Genomic DNA, 16,127 nt, shown 5'->3' with positions numbered 1-16,127 from the left:
ATTAAATGGCGACTTAAATTGTTGTATAACATTTTGTTAATAAATTAAATATTTTTTTATACAATTGTGGCAACATATACTCATTGTTTCTTCATTTTTGTATACTTATTCTAGGTGTAGTTCCCTGACCTGAGGGTAAGGGGGCACCAGAGAGCTGCAAGTTACAAAAAAGGAACTGGAAGGTGGGATATAATAAATCTCTGACAAACTGGGGGCAACCAAACACCCCCGGTTCATGATAGCTGGCAGCCATAAAACAAGGCTAGTGGTCCATCATAGAGTTGAGCGAAACGGGTCGGTCAATTTCAAAAGTCGCCGACTTTCGCAAAAGTCGGGTTTCATGAAACGAAACTCGACCATAGCGTGATGTCGGCCACGAGGTCGGCAACCAGAGCGCCAAAGTCGCATTTCAAAAGTTGCTTCCAGCGCCCTTTTTCAGCCAATGATGGAGGACGCACACTGTGGGCAATGCGATGACATAGGCAGCGGTCACCACCATCTTTGAGAAGGGCATGCAAGTGATTGGCTGGCTTTGTGTTGTGTCACAGGGGCTATAAAAGGGCGTGCCCGCCGACCGCCATCTTAATTCTGCTGATCTCAGAATAGGGAGAGCTGCTGCTGCTGCTGATTCTGTAGGGAGAGCAGGGAAGAAGATACAAAAAACTGCTTCTGCTGCTAGCGATTTTGTCTGTACAACACACCAGTTAGTGTGCAGTGCAAGGGGAGGCTATATTTTTGTGCATCAGCTCTGTTGGTTATTTGGCTGCCTTATAAGGCTCCCTGATAGCTGCATTGCTGTTTTCACACTGCTGTGCAAACTGCTTTTTTAAAAGCAAAAATACTTTTCATCCTCTTTTTTGCCCAGTTACCAAGCGTTCATTTTTCCACACTTTTGTGTGCAGCAGTCCTGCTTATTAGGCTGCCTGCTGCCATACTTGGGACTGAGAGCATCATTGTCAGCTTGCTAAAATCTCAAGGGAGATTCAAATTCTCCCCAGTCCTATATAGACATTTTATACACCATCCAATTTCAGCCTGTTATATTGAGGTGTAATCTACACTGGGCCTGAGAAAATAGTTCTGTGTCCTCAAGTCTGTAGGGAGATTCAAATTCTCCCCAATACTATGTACACCTTGTACCTTGTTTTACAGTACCATATTGCTGGTGGTATTTTGGGTACATTTTCCCAAAAATGAGGAAGTATGTTGGAAGAGGCCGTGGAAGTGGGCGGGGGTTGCCAGCTGGTAATGATGGTGTTGGTGGTGGTGGTGGATCTGCTGGTAGTGGCAAAAGCACAATAGCACCTAATGCAGGAGGTGTTGAGCCTGCATCATTGTCTGGCTCTACAAGGCCTTGAAGGCTCCCTTTTCTGGGAGTAGGTAAACCACTTTTAAAGCCGGAGCTTGAGGAACAAGTTTTGGCTTACATTGCTGACACAGCCTCCAGCTCTATCGCCTCCTCTTCTGAAGTTTCAAAAAATAAAAGCACTGAGTCGTCATTGGAGGCTCATGGTCAGGAACAACACCTTTCCTTGTGTCCTTCACCCCTACCAAAAGTAAAGGATGCGGCAGGCCACACTACAGATTACTCCATGGAGCTATTTTCACATACCATGCCTGGGTTATCAAGTCAAATCATGAATTACCCAGTTCCAAGAAGAATCTGACATGGAGTGCACTGATGCACAGACACTGCTAGATTTTTCTGCTGGTACATTCACTCAGAGAACTACATTGTCCTTGCAGTGTACTGAGCCAGAATCAGACCCTGATGAAACTCAGGTGCTCCTTCCCGCATACTATACCACCTTACATGGTGACACAGAGGAAGGTGCACATGACATTGAAGAGGAGGTGATGGGTGACCCAGTTGTTGACCCAGATTGACATCCATTGGGGGAAGAGGGTGCCGCTGCCAATAGCTCAGAAGAGGAGGAGGAGCATCCGCAGCAGGTATCGACATCGCAACAGCTGTTATCTGGCAGGCCCAGAGCAGTCTAAAAACGGGTTACAAAAACCAAAAGAGTTGCAGGACAGCTAGGCCAGACGGTCAAATTAGCACAGCGTGCAAGGCCTCAAAATGTCTTCCATAGTAGGAAGAGTGCAGTGTGGCACTTTTTTGAACAAAATCCTAATGATCAGGCAAAGATTATCTGTAAGAAGTGCGCAAAGACCTTTAGCTGAGGGAAAAATCTGAGAAATTTGAATACCAGTTGCATGCTTAGACATTTAACCACAATGCACTTGCAAGCGTGGATGGACTACCAAACCTCACGTACCACATGTGCAACTGCTCCGAATGAAGGTAGTCAGCAACGCTACATCGCTTCCCCCACTGTAAGTCCACCGGTTAGAACACTACCAGCAGCAAATGTTGAGGTGTCGTCGCAAGGCCAAAGCAGTCAGGGAATCACAATGTTATTGCTACAAAGAGAAGGCTGGTAGTGCAATAAGAGACTGCGCTGCTGTAGTAATGATGAAGTGAGCTGGGACTGGTTCAGGAAGCGCGTTGGCAATAAAGATATCTTGAATTCTACTACAGCAGCGCAGTCTCTTATTGCACTACCAGCCTTCTCTTTGTACCAAGTCCTTGGACCTCGTGCAGACTGCTGCAGCTGTTTTATGCAATTATAGGTGTTGTGACTCTCACAACTAGTGTTGAGCATTCCGATACCGCAAGTATCGGGTATCGGCCGATACTTGCTGTATCGGAATTCCGATACCGACTTCCGATATTTTTTCAATATCGGAATTCGGCATCGGAATCGGAAGTTCAAAGTTGATTGACGGCCTGACGTCATCATGATGCGCGGTGTGTGCGCATCATGATGCGCCGTCATTTCGGGCCTTCCGGGGGTCTCTGCCGGCCTGCCGGGGGGCTGTGTGGACTGCCCGGGGTCTGTACCGGCCTGCCGGGGGGCTGTGCCGGCCTGCCGGTGGTCTGTGCACCCTGTGGGGGTCTGTGCCGGCCTGCCGGGGGGCTGTGCCGGCCTGCCGGGGGGCTGTGCAGGCTCCGGGGGGCTGTGCCGGCCTGCCGGGGGGCTGTGCCGGCCTGCCGGTGGTCTGTGCAGGCTCCGGGGGGCTGTGCCGGCCTGCCGGGGAGCTGTGCCGGCCTGCCGGTGGTCTGTGCAGGCTTCGGGGGTCTGTGCAGGCATCGTCCGATGGGACTACAAGTCCCATCGGGCGATGCCTGCTACCATGACAGTGATTGACACATTAGCCAATGATGGGACAGTAGTAGTCCCATCATCCGGCTAATGTGTTAAATGTTAAAAAAAAAAAAAAAAATACTACATACATACTACATGCATGCTACATACATACTACATACATGCTACATACATACTGCATACATACTACATGCATGCTACATACATACTACATGCTACATACATACTACATATATACTACATACATACTACATACATGCTACATACATACTGCATGCTACATACATACCACATATATACTACATGCATGCTACATACATACTACATGCTACATACATACTACATACATACTACATACATGCTACATACTACATACATACTACATACATACTACATACATGCTACATGCATGCTACATGCATACTACATGCATGCTACATACATACTACATGCATGCTACATACATACTACATGCTACATACATACCACATACATACTACATACATACTACATATATACTACATGCATGCTACATACATACTACATGCTACATACATACATACATACTACATATATACTACATGCATGCTACATACATACTACATGGTACATACATACCACATACATACATGCTACATACATACTACATATATACTACATGCATGCTACATACATACTACATATATACTACATGCATGCTACATACATACTGCATGCTACATGCATGCTACATACATACTACATACATACTACATACATACCACATATATACTACATACATACAATACATTCATACAATACATACATAGACATACAGTACATATAACATAGAGTAACATACTTACCAATACTTGTCACATTGTTCCCCGAAGCCATTGTCGTCTACGGAATAAATATTAACATAACAAACCACAAAAATACTCACCCACGATCCGAAGCAGTCCACGAGTGTGTCCCACGACGATCTTGGGTAGAGAACTGCAGCATCAGATGATGCTGCCGTTCTCTACGGGCTGCAGGAATCCAATGACGGAAGGTAGGTATCCTTCCGCACTGTATTCCTCCGCCACTTAAAAAAAAAAAAGTCCCTAGTCTCACTTTATGCCATTGCTGCGTGGGAAATTCCCACGCAGCAATGGCATAAAGTGAGACTAGGGACTTTTTTTTTTTTAAGTGGCGGAGGAATACAGTGCGGAAGGATACCTACCTTCCGTCATTGGATTCCTGCAGCCCGTAGAGAACGGCAGCATCATCTGATGCTGCAGTTCTCTACCCAAGATCGTCGTGGGACACACTCGTGGACTGCTTCGGATCGTGGGTGAGTATTTTTGTGGTTTGTTATGTTAATATTTATTCCGTAGACGACAATGGCTTCGGGGAACAATGTGACAAGTATTGGTAAGTATGTTACTCTATGTTATATGTACTGTATGTCTATGTATGTATTGTATGAATGTATTGTATGTATGTAGTATATATGTGGTATGTATGTAGTATGTATGTAGTATGTATGTAGCATGCAGTATGTATGTAGCATGCATGTAGTATATATGTAGTATGTATGTAGCATGTAGCATGCATGTAGTATGTATGTGGTATGTATGTAGCATGTAGTATGTATGTAGCATGCATGTAGTATATATGTGGTATGTATGTAGCATGTAGTATGTATGTAGCATGCATGTAGTATATATGTAGTATGTATGTAGCATGCAGTATGTATGTAGCATGCATGTAGTATATATGTAGTATGTATGTAGCATGTAGTATGTATGTAGCATGCATGTAGTATGTATGTAGTATGTAGCATGTAGTATGTATGTAGCATGCATGTAGTATATATGTAGTATGTATGTAGTATATATGTAGTATGTATGTTGCATGTAGTATTTATGTAGTATGAATGTAGCATGTATGTAGTATGTAGTATGAATGTAGCATGTATGTAGTATGCATGTTGTATGTATGTAGCATGTAATTTTTTTTTTTTTTTTACATTTAACACATTAGCCGGATGATGGGACTACTACTGTCCCATCATTGGCTAATGTGTCAATCACTGTCATGGTAGCAGGCATCGCCCGATGGGACTTGTAGTCCCATCGGACGATGCCTGCACAGACCCCCGAAGCCTGCACAGACCACCGGCAGGCCGGCACAGCCCCCCGGCAGGCCGGCACAGCCCCCCGGAGCCTGCACAGCCCCCCGGCAGGCCGGCACAGCCCCCCGGAGCCTGCACAGCCCCCCGGCAGGCCGGCACAGCCCCCCGGCAGGCCGGCACAGCCCACCGGAGCCTGCACAGCCCCCCGGCAGGCCGGCACAGACCACCGGAGCCTGCACAGACCCCCTGGCAGGCCGGCACAGCCCCCCGAAAGGCCCGTACAGACCCCAGAGAGGCTGTACAAGGGCAGGAAAGGGTTTTTCTTATTCCGATACCGGAAGTCCCATAGACTTGAATGGGACTTCCGGTATCGGAATCGGCGATACCGATACTTTTTTTAAAGATCGGCCGATACCATCCGATACGATACTTTGAAGTATCGGACGGTATCGCTCAACTCTACTCACAACCCTATCAGTTGAGCCTAACATTTGCTGTGCACTCATCTACTTTCCATACAGACCTACGCATTGGAAGCGCCCTGTCTCCCCCTTTTTCTTTCCAATGTTATCGCTATGAAAGGCTGAATCTAGGCCATTTGAAAGAACACCAACTCCATCATCATCATCAACCCTCTCTCAGTCCGACATGTCCACCGCTAGTTCCACCATATGCAGCTCTCAAGTCCAGCTCACCCTACTAGAGACCCTGAGTAGGACAAGAAAGTACTCATCCTCTCATCCACGTACACTGGCTTTGAGCGCCCACATATCCAAACTAATCTCGTTAGAGATGATGCCCTACCGGTTGGTTGAAAGCGGAGCTTTCCGCAAACTCATGGCCTACGCAGTACCATGCTATGACCTACCCAGTCAGCACTTCTTTTCTCGCAAAGCCATCCCAGCCATCTACCTTCATGTGAAAGACCGCATTGTCCATGCACTCAAGCAATCAGTGGAAAGGTGCACCTCACAACAGATGCATGGTCCAGTAGGCATGGCTAGGGCTGCTACGTGTCCATCACTGTGCAGTGGGTTAATGTGGTGGATGCAGGGTCCACAGGGGACAGCGGTGGTGGGACAGTGCTGCCTAGCCCACGGTATAGGAAACAGTTGGGTGTAGGCATTCGACCCTCCTCCTCCTCCTCCTCCAGAAGCGAAAGCTCGTCCACAGAGCGCAGTCGCACGAGCACTCCATCCGCAGCTGCCAGTGTTGCACACGAGGTGTCCCACTATCAAACAGCTAGTGGTAAGCGCCAGCAGGCTGTGCTGAAGATGATGTGTTTGGGCAACAGACACACCGCGGAGGTACTGGCCGACTACTTGCAGTGACAAACTGAGTCATGGCTGGGCAGTCTACATCTTGAGGCAGGCAAGGTAGTTAGTGATAACGGCCGGAATTTTGTGGCAGCCATAGCCCTTTCAAAACTCAGACACATACATTGCCTGGCTCACACCTTGAACCTGGTGGTGCAGTGCTTCCTCAATAATTATCCGGAGTTAACAGGCCTGCTCCAGAAGGTCCGAAGACTGTGCTCGCACATCCGCCGGTCGCCTGTACACTCCAGTCGTATGCAGAAGCTGCAGCGATTGCTCCAACTTCCCAAGCACCGCCTAATTATCGACGTTGCAACAAGGTGGAACTCCACCCTGCACATGGTTGAGAGGCTGTGCGAACAGAGGCAGACTGGAATGCATTTGTGGGAGGATACACAGCCAGGCACTTTGAGGGCAAACAAGGAGTTGTCGGGTGTGCAGTGGTCAAACCTGACAGAATCTGGAAAGTCCTTTAGTGTTTTGAGGAATGCACTTGACTGGTAAGCGCAGACGACGCCATCATAAGCATGAGCATCCAACTTATGAATCTGCTCATGCAAACTTTGACGCACATTAAGGAGCAGGCGTCTGCAGCCGAGGAGGATGTGGAAGAGGAGGAGGGAAGCCTTGATGACAGTCAGCCATTGTCTGCTCCGGGACCTCTCCTGGACAAGGTGGAGGAAGAAGAGGAAGAGGAAGATGATGATGGGGATGATTATTTAGGGAAGGAGGATGCTTCTCGTGGGGCCAGAGAAAATGTTGGAGTGGCAAGGTCTGGTACAGGGTTTGTGCGTGACTGGAGGGATGTGGATTTGCCAGAAAGTGCTCCTCCACCCATCACTCGCAGTGCATCATTAACACCTGGAACATTGGCCCACATGTCAGATTATGCCTTGCAGATCCTAAAAAGGGACCCCCGTATTGCCAAAATGATGAACGATGACGACTACTGGTTGGCCAGCATCCTGGATCCACGCTATAAAGGCAAATTCCAAAACATCATGCCACAGGAGAACCTTGACCTAATATTGGCTAACAAACAAGCAACTCTGGTAAACCGTTTGTTTGAGGCATTCCCAGCACACAGCAGCGGTGATGGTTCTCCAACGAGCCGTAGGGTGCAACATGGAAGAGGTGTTCGTAGTGCACACATCAGAAGTGGCGTTGGAGACAGGGGTTTCATGACCATGTTGTGAACTGATTTTTCAAGTCCCGCTTACACGACTGGTAATACTGCATCGATTGAAAGTGACAGGAGACAGCAGTTGTCAACTATGGTTACAAACTACTTCTCGCCCCATATCGATGTTCTCCCTCACAGGTCATTCCCCTTTGACTTTTGGGCCTCTAAACTGGACGCCTGGCCTGAATTGCCACAATATGCCTTACAGGAGCTCGCTTGCCCTGCTGCTAGTGTGCTATTGGAAAGAGTCTTCAGTGCTGCTGGCTCAATAATGACAGAAAAAAGGACCCGTCTGTTGACCCAAATTGTTGATGATCTAACCTTCATTAAAATGAACCATGCATGGGTTTCAAAGGATTTTGTCCCACCTTCCCCTGATGACACATAGGTTGCCAGAAAAATGGCTCGCTTTTGTCCTCCTCTTCCTCGGACTTCTCCAATTCCTCCATTTGCAGCTGCTGAATGTCCAACATCAGCATATGCCATTTTTTAAACCTCCCTAAGTGGGCTGCCCCCCCCATAGCCGGGGTCACCACATAGCGCACGCAACCCTGCAAGTGCCATTGCCCTGGACAGGTGGGTGGGCCGACTCTTGGGCGCCGGCACTGGCACAGGGTCCCTCATAGTGCAATCAAGTGTCTCTGACAGTGGTGGTGCACACCCGCCATCAGACACACCGGCGTACTATGAGGGTCCCTGTGCCAGTGCCATCGCCAACGAGTGAGCCCCCCCTGCTTGCTCAGGATCACAGCACTTGCAAAGTTGAAATACTTACCTCTCCCTGCTCCACCGCCATGAAGTCTTCCGCATTTCCTGACAGTGACATTCTGGTCAGAGAGCGCGATGACATCACGTCTGTACACCCTCTGCCTAAACAGTCCAAGTGCAGTGAGATGGAAGATGGGGATGACGAGGAGTCCAGACTAGTTCAGGGATTCCCTAGCGAGGAGACTTATTTAATTGTTTTAAAGGTTGGGAGCAATTTTTGGGGAGCACGATACTCTGGAGAATGATATATGGGGCCCACCATACAATGGAGCATTCCAAAGGTGGACATCAGACACTGGAGCAGCATTTACAGGGCCCATTATGCACTGGAGCATTAGAAATGGGGCCCATTATATATGGAGCATTATTTGGGCCTATAACACAGTGGAGCTTCATCCATGGGGACCAACATATACTGTAGCATTATGTGGAGCTCATCATATACTGTTTCAAACATTATATGGGACCAATGATTCTGTATGGAGAAATATATGGGCCTCATTACTCTGTATAGCGCACTATGCGGTGGCCATAATACTGTATGGAGTAATATACTGTCCGTTTTTGGAGCTATTGGAGAATTTAAAATGGATATCAGTCATGAGATGTAAGAAGTGAAGTATTTTTCATTGTACTATACCGCTATTTCTCTGCCGTATCAGAGGATCTAGAATTGTGGCATGTGTTAAAGAAGCCCAGTGACACTCTTTGGCCCAGGGCCCACGAAAATCTGGAGCCAGCCCTACCCCCCCACAACTTTAGCCAAATAAACCCCAGTTTTCAATGCCTAACTATTATTATAAAGTAAATTAAGGTTGACAAGCTTAAGGAATAAGAATTGATGTTTTTGGCATTAAAATGGGCACTGTAGGTGTGCTTCCTGTCCTCCACTCACTGCCGACTTTTCTTCCCCTTTGACTTGCATTGGGTTTCGTGTTTCAGTTGGCCTTCGACTTTTCACGATAATCGGCCGATTTCTTTCAACCCGACTTTTGCGAAAGTCGGGTTTCGTGAAACCCGACTCGACCCGAAAAAAGGCAAAGTCGCTCATCTCTAGTCCATCACACTTATGGTGACAGCAACCACACAATATAGAATCTAATGGGAGAAGCAATGAGATGTCCAGTTGTATAGGGCCAGTTTTCACAGCGTCAGCAACAACTGCTGTAGAACTGTATGGATACATCATGATGGATAGGTAAGAGATGGCCAGCTGGCAGAGGCATCAGAATTGTTGGCAGAACAATATTGTAATGGACTTTTTATCTTTTAAGGGTCAGATAAATCTCTTCTTTGGTCCATTTTGCGTGAAGAAAACAAGCTGCCTAATAATTCTGCACACCTTGATAAAGGGTGTTGTGTCCTTAGTACTCATCCTCCTTCTTTGCACAAATACACATCACCTGATCTGCTTCATCTAATCTGCATGCTCATCTTGAACTCCCTAACTAGGCTTACATGAAAGTATGATAGTCTCTCTTGATAGGTTGCGATAAACCATGTGATTTCATAGCTTCAGAGCATTATGGGGAAGCCCAGGGGGCTGCCCCTGAGGTCATGTATGCCTACTCTGGCTGATGAAATTGTTTACAATGTGGTAAATGGCAGTTGGTATCACAGCATCTCAATTTTGTTTAAATTTGCAAGGACTAGAGTTGAGCGACTTTTGGTTTTTTAGGGTCGCGTTTCGTTTCGTGAAACCCGACTTTTCCAAAAGTCGGGTTGAGCAAGATCGTCCGATTATAGGGAAAAGTCGGGGTCGTCCCGAAACACGAAACGCAATGTAAGTCAATGGGGAATAAAAGTCGGCAGTGAGAGGAGGACAGGAAACACACCTACAGTGCCCATTTGAATGCCAAAAGCATCAATTCTTCTTACTTAAGCTTGTCAACCTTAATTAACTTCATAATACAAGTTACGCACTGAAAAATGGGGGTTATTTGGCTAAAGTTGTGGGGGGGGAGGGCTGGCTGCAGGTTTTCATGTGCCCTGGGCGAAAGAGCGCCCCTTTAACACATACCACAACTCATCATGCTCCGATACGGCAGATAAATAGCGGTATAGTACAATGAAAAATACCTCACTTTTTACATCTCATGACGAGGCCCATCTATTTCTCCATACAGAATCATTGGTCCCATATAATGTTTGAAACAGTATATGATGAGCTCCACATAATGCTACAGTATATGTTGGTCCCCATGGATGAAGCTCCACTGTCTTATGGGCCCAAATAATGCTCCAAACATAATGGGCCCCATTTCTAATGCTCTAGTGTATAATGGGCCCTGTAAATGCTGCTCCAGTGTCTGATGTCCACCTTTGGAATGTTCCAGTGTATGGTGGGCCCCATCTATCATTCTCCAGAGTATAGTGCTCCCCAAAAATTGCTGTCCCAACATTGAAAACAATCAAATAAGTCTCCTCGCTAGGGAATCCCTGTACTTGTCTGGACAGGTGCTGTAGCTTGCTTAACAGCTCGCCAGCCGTTCTCACGCCCAGTATGGATTGCACGTGATTGCACAAAGGTTAGAAAGGGTACCGTATCCCCGGATAACATGTATGGATAGCGTACACATTCAAAATATATGTCTCAGGAGGCAGGCTCAGACGGTGTTAGGCCCAGTATGGATTGCACGTGATTGCACAAAGGTTAGAAAGGGTACCGTATCCCCGGATAACATGTATGGATAGTGTACACATTCAAAATATATGTCTCAGGAGGCAGACTCAGACGCTGTTAGGCCCAGTATGGATTGCACGTGATTGCACAAAGGTTAGAAAGGGTACCGTATCCCTGGATAACATGTATGGATAGCGTACACATTCAAAATATATGTCTCAGGAGGCAGGCTCAGATGGTGTCAGGCACAGTATGGATTGCACGTGATTGCACAAAGGTTAGAAAGGGTACCGTATCCCCGGATAACATGTATGGATAGCGTACACATTCAAAATATATGTCTCAGGAGGCAGGCTCAGACGGTGTTAGGCCCAGTATGGATTGCACGTGATTGCACAAAGGTTAGAAAGGGTACCGTATCCCTGGATAACATGTATGGATAGCGTACACATTCAAAATATATGTCTCAGGAGGCAGGCTCAGACGGTGTCAGGCACAGTATGGATTGCACGTGATTGCACAAAGGTTAGAAAGGGTACCGTATCCCCGGATAACATGTATGGATAGCGTACACATTCAAAATATATGTCTCAGGAGGCAGGCTCAGACGGTGTCAGGCACAGTATGGATTTGACGGCCCAGATTACACAGCAGAGGAGCAGGGAGAGGTAAAGATTGCAAATGCTGGGGCCCTGCCCAAGCAAGGAGGGCCCACTCGTGGGCGTCGGTACTGGCACTGGGCCCCTCATAGTACAGCGGTGTGTCTGACGGCGGGTGTGCACCACCACCGTCAGAGACACTTGATTGCACTATGAGGGACCCTGTGCCAGTGCCCGCGCCCAAGAGTCGGCCTACCCACCTGTCCAGGGCAACGGCACTCGCACAGTGTCGTGCGGTAGGTGGTGACCCCGGCCATGGGGGGGAGGCAGCACAGTTAGGGAGTTTTAGAAAGTGGCATATGTTGATGTTGGACATTCAGCTGATGCAAAAGGCGAAATAGGTGAAGTACCAGGAAGAGGTGGACCAAAGCAAGCCATTTTTCTGTCACCCTATGTGTCATCAGGGGAAGGTGGGACAAAATCCTTGGAAACCCATGCGTGGTTAATGAAGGTTAGATCATCCACATTTTGGGTTGATAGACGGGTCCTTTTTTCTGTCAGGATTGATCCAGCTGCACTGAAGACTCTTTCCGATAGCACACTTGCAGCTGGGCAAGCGAGCTCCTGTAAGGCATATTGGGCCAATTCAGGCCAGGTGTCCAGTTTAGCGGCCCAATAGTCAAAGGGGAATGACCTGTGTGGGAGAACATCGATATGGGAGGAAAAGTAGTTTGTAACCATAGTTGACAACTGCTGTCTCCTGTCACTTTCCATTGATGCAGTATTACCAGTTGTGTGAGCGGTATTTGAAAAATCAGTCCACAACATTGTCATGAAACCCCTGTCTCCAACGCCACTTCTGCTGTGTGCACCACGAACACCTCTGCCAAGCTGCCCCCGGCCCGTACGGCTCGTGTGAGAACCATCACCGCTGCTGTGTGCTGGGAATGCCTCAAGCAACCGATTTACCAGAGTTGCTTGTTTATTAGCCAATATTAGGTTAAGGTTCTCCTGTGGCATGATGTTTTGTAATTTGCCTTTATAGCGTGGATCCAGGATGCTGGCCAACCAGTAGTCGTCATCGTTCATCATTTTGGCAATGCGGGGGTCCCTTTTTAGGATCCGCAAGGCATAATCTGACATGTGGGCCAATGTTCCCGGTGTCAATGATGCACTGCGAGTGCTGGGTGGAGGAGCACTTTCTGGCAAATCCACATCCCTCCAGTCACGCACAAACCCTGTACCAGACATTGCGACGCCAACATTTTCACTTGCCCCATGAGATGCATCCTCCTCCCCTAAGTAATCATCCCCATCATCCTCCTCCTCCTCCTTTTCTTCCTCCACCTCGTCCAGGAGAGGTCCCTGAGCAGACAATGGCTGAATGTCATCAAGGATTCCCTCCTCCTCTTCCTCCTCATCAACATTGGCTGCAGACGCCTGCTCCTTAAGGTGCGTCAAAGTTTGCATGAGCAGACGCATAAGTGGGATGCTCATGCTTAGGATGGCGTCGTCTGCGCTTACCAGCCGTGTGCATTCCTCAAAACAATGAAGGACTTTACAAAGGTCTTTCAGCTTCGACCACTGCACGCCTGTCAACTCCATGTCTGCTCTCAAAGTGCCTGGCCGTGTATCCTCCCACAAATGCATTATGGCCTGCCTCTGCTCGCACAGCCGCTCCACCATGTGCAGGGTGGAGTTCCACCTTGTTGCAATGTCGATAATGAGGCGGTGGTTGGGAAGGTGGAGCAATCGCTGCAGCTTCTGCATACGAACGGAGTGTACAGGCGACCGGCGGATGTGCGCACACAGTCTTCGCACCTTCTGGAGCAGGGCTGTTAACTCCGGATAATTTTTGAGGAAGCACTGCACCACCAGGTTCAAGGTGTGAGCCAAGCAAGGTATGTGGCTGAGTTTTGAAAGGGCTATGGCTGCCACAAAATTACGGCCGTTATCACTAACTACCTTGCCTGCCTCAAGATGTACACTGCCCAGCCATGACTCAGTTTGTCGCTTCAAGTACTCGGCCAGCACCTCGGCGGTGTGTCTGTCGCCCAAACACATCATCTGCAACACAGCCTGCTGACGCTTTCCACTAGCTGCTCGATAGGGGGACACATCGTGTGCAACAGTGGCAGCTGCAGATGGAGTGCTCGTACGACTGCGCTCTGTGGACGAGCTTTCGCTTCTGGAGGAGGAGGAGGAGGAGGAGGGTCGAACGCCTACAGCCAACTGTTTCCTATACCGTGGGCTAGGCAGCACTGTCCCACCACCGCTGTCCCCTGTGGACCCTGCATCCACCACATTAACCCAGTGCGCAGTGATGGACACGTAATGGCCCTGGCCATGCCGACTGGACCATGCATCAGTTGTGAGGTGCACCTTTCCGCTCACTGACTGCTTGAGTGCATGGACAATGCGGTCTTTCACATGATGGTGGAGGGCTGGGATGGCTTTGCGAGAGAAGAAGTGGCGACTGGGTAGGTCATAGCGTGGTACTGCATAGGCCATGAGTTCGCGGAAAGCTGTGCTTTCCACCAACCGAAAGGGCATCATCTCAAACGAGATTAGTTTGGCAATGTGGGCGTTCAAACCCAGTGTACGCGGATGAGAGACAGAGTACTTTCTTGACCTACTCATAGTGTCTGGGAGGGTGAGCTGGACTTGAGAGCTGCATATGGTGGAAGTAGCGGTGGACAGGGCGGACTGAGAGAGGGTTGATGATGGTGATGGAGTTGGTGTTCTTTCTGATGGCCTAGAATCAGTCTTTCGTTGATATAACAGTGGGATTCCCTGACTGCTGTGGTCTTGCAACGACACCTCAACATTTGCTGCTGTGCTAACCGGTGGGCTTACAGTGGGGGAAACAATGTAGCGTTGCTGACTACCTTCGTTGTGATCAGTTGCACATGTGGCACTTGAGGTTTGGTGTTGTGTCCACGCTTGCAAGTGCATGCTGGTTAAATGTCTAAGCATGCAACTGGTATTAAAATTTTTCAGATTTTTCCCTCGGCTAAAGGTCTTTGCGCACTTCTTACAGATAACCTTGGCCTGATCATGAGGATTTTGTTCAAAAAAGTGCCACACTGCACTCTTCCTACTTTGGCAGACATTTTGCGGCCTAGCACGCTGTGATCTTTTGACCCTCTGGACAAGCTGTCCAGCAACTCTTTTGATGTTTGGAACCTGTCTTTGGAGTGCTCCGGGCCTGCCAGATAACAGCTGTTGCGATGTCGATGTCTGCTGTGGATGCTCCTCATCTGAGCTATTGGAAGCAGCACCCTCTTCCCCCAATGGATGCCAATCTGGGTCAACAACTGGGTCATCCATCACCTCCTCTTCTATGTCATGTGCACCTTTCTCTGTGTCACCGTGTATGGTGGTATAGTGTGCGTGAAGGGGCACCTGAGTCTCATCAGGGTCAAAATCTGGCTCTGTACACTGCGAGGACAATGTAGTGCTCTGAATGAATGTACCAGCAGAATCATCCATCAGCGGCTGTGCATCAGTGCACTCCATGTCAGATTCATCTTGGCCTGGGTAATTCACCATTTCACTTGATAATCCAGGCATTGTATGTGAAAACAGCTCCATGGAGTAATCAGTAGTATGGCCTGCGTCATCCTTCAATCTTGGTTGGGGTGAAGGACACAAGGAAAGGTGTGGTTCATGAACATGAGCCTCCAATGACGACTCAGTGCTTTTACTTTTTACAACTGAAGAAGAGGAGGCGATAGAGCTGGAGGCTGAGTCAGCAATGTAAGACAAAACTTTTTCCTGATGCTCTGCCTTTAAAAGCGGTTTGCCAACTCCTAGAAAACTAAGCGTTCGAGGCCTTATGTAGCCAGACGATGACGCAGGGTCAGCACCTCCTGCATTCGGTCCTATTTTGCTCTTGCCACTACCATCAGATCCACCACCAACACCATCATTACCAGCTGCCAACCCCCGCCCAATTCCACGGCCTCTTCCACTAGCCTTCCTCATTTTTGGTAGAAATGTAGACAAAATCCAACAAACTATATAGTAATGTAAAACAAGGTACAAGGTGTCTATAGGACAGGGGAGATTTAGAATTTCTGCACACACTTGTGGACAGTGGACACTTTTGGATTGTGTGAGGCCCACTGATATCTGAGCGCTATGTGACAGGCTCGATGGCACAGCTGCCTGTGACCAAAGTGACGAGAGGATAATGGAGATTTTGAATCTCTGCGCACACTTTTGGACACTGGACACTTGTGGATTGTGTGAGGCCCACTGATATCTGAGCGCTATGTGACACGCTCGATGGCACAGCTGCCTGTGACCAAAGTGACGAGAGGATAATGGAGATTTTGAATCTCTGCGCACACTTTTGGACACTG

The sequence above is a fragment of the Dendrobates tinctorius genome, unplaced genomic scaffold (assembly GCF_039654945.1).
Source record: "Dendrobates tinctorius isolate UK_male_01 unplaced genomic scaffold, ASM3965494v1 ptg000156l, whole genome shotgun sequence".
NCBI lineage: Eukaryota > Metazoa > Chordata > Amphibia > Anura > Dendrobatidae > Dendrobates > Dendrobates tinctorius.
Note: the sequence above shows the minus strand (reverse complement) of the source record.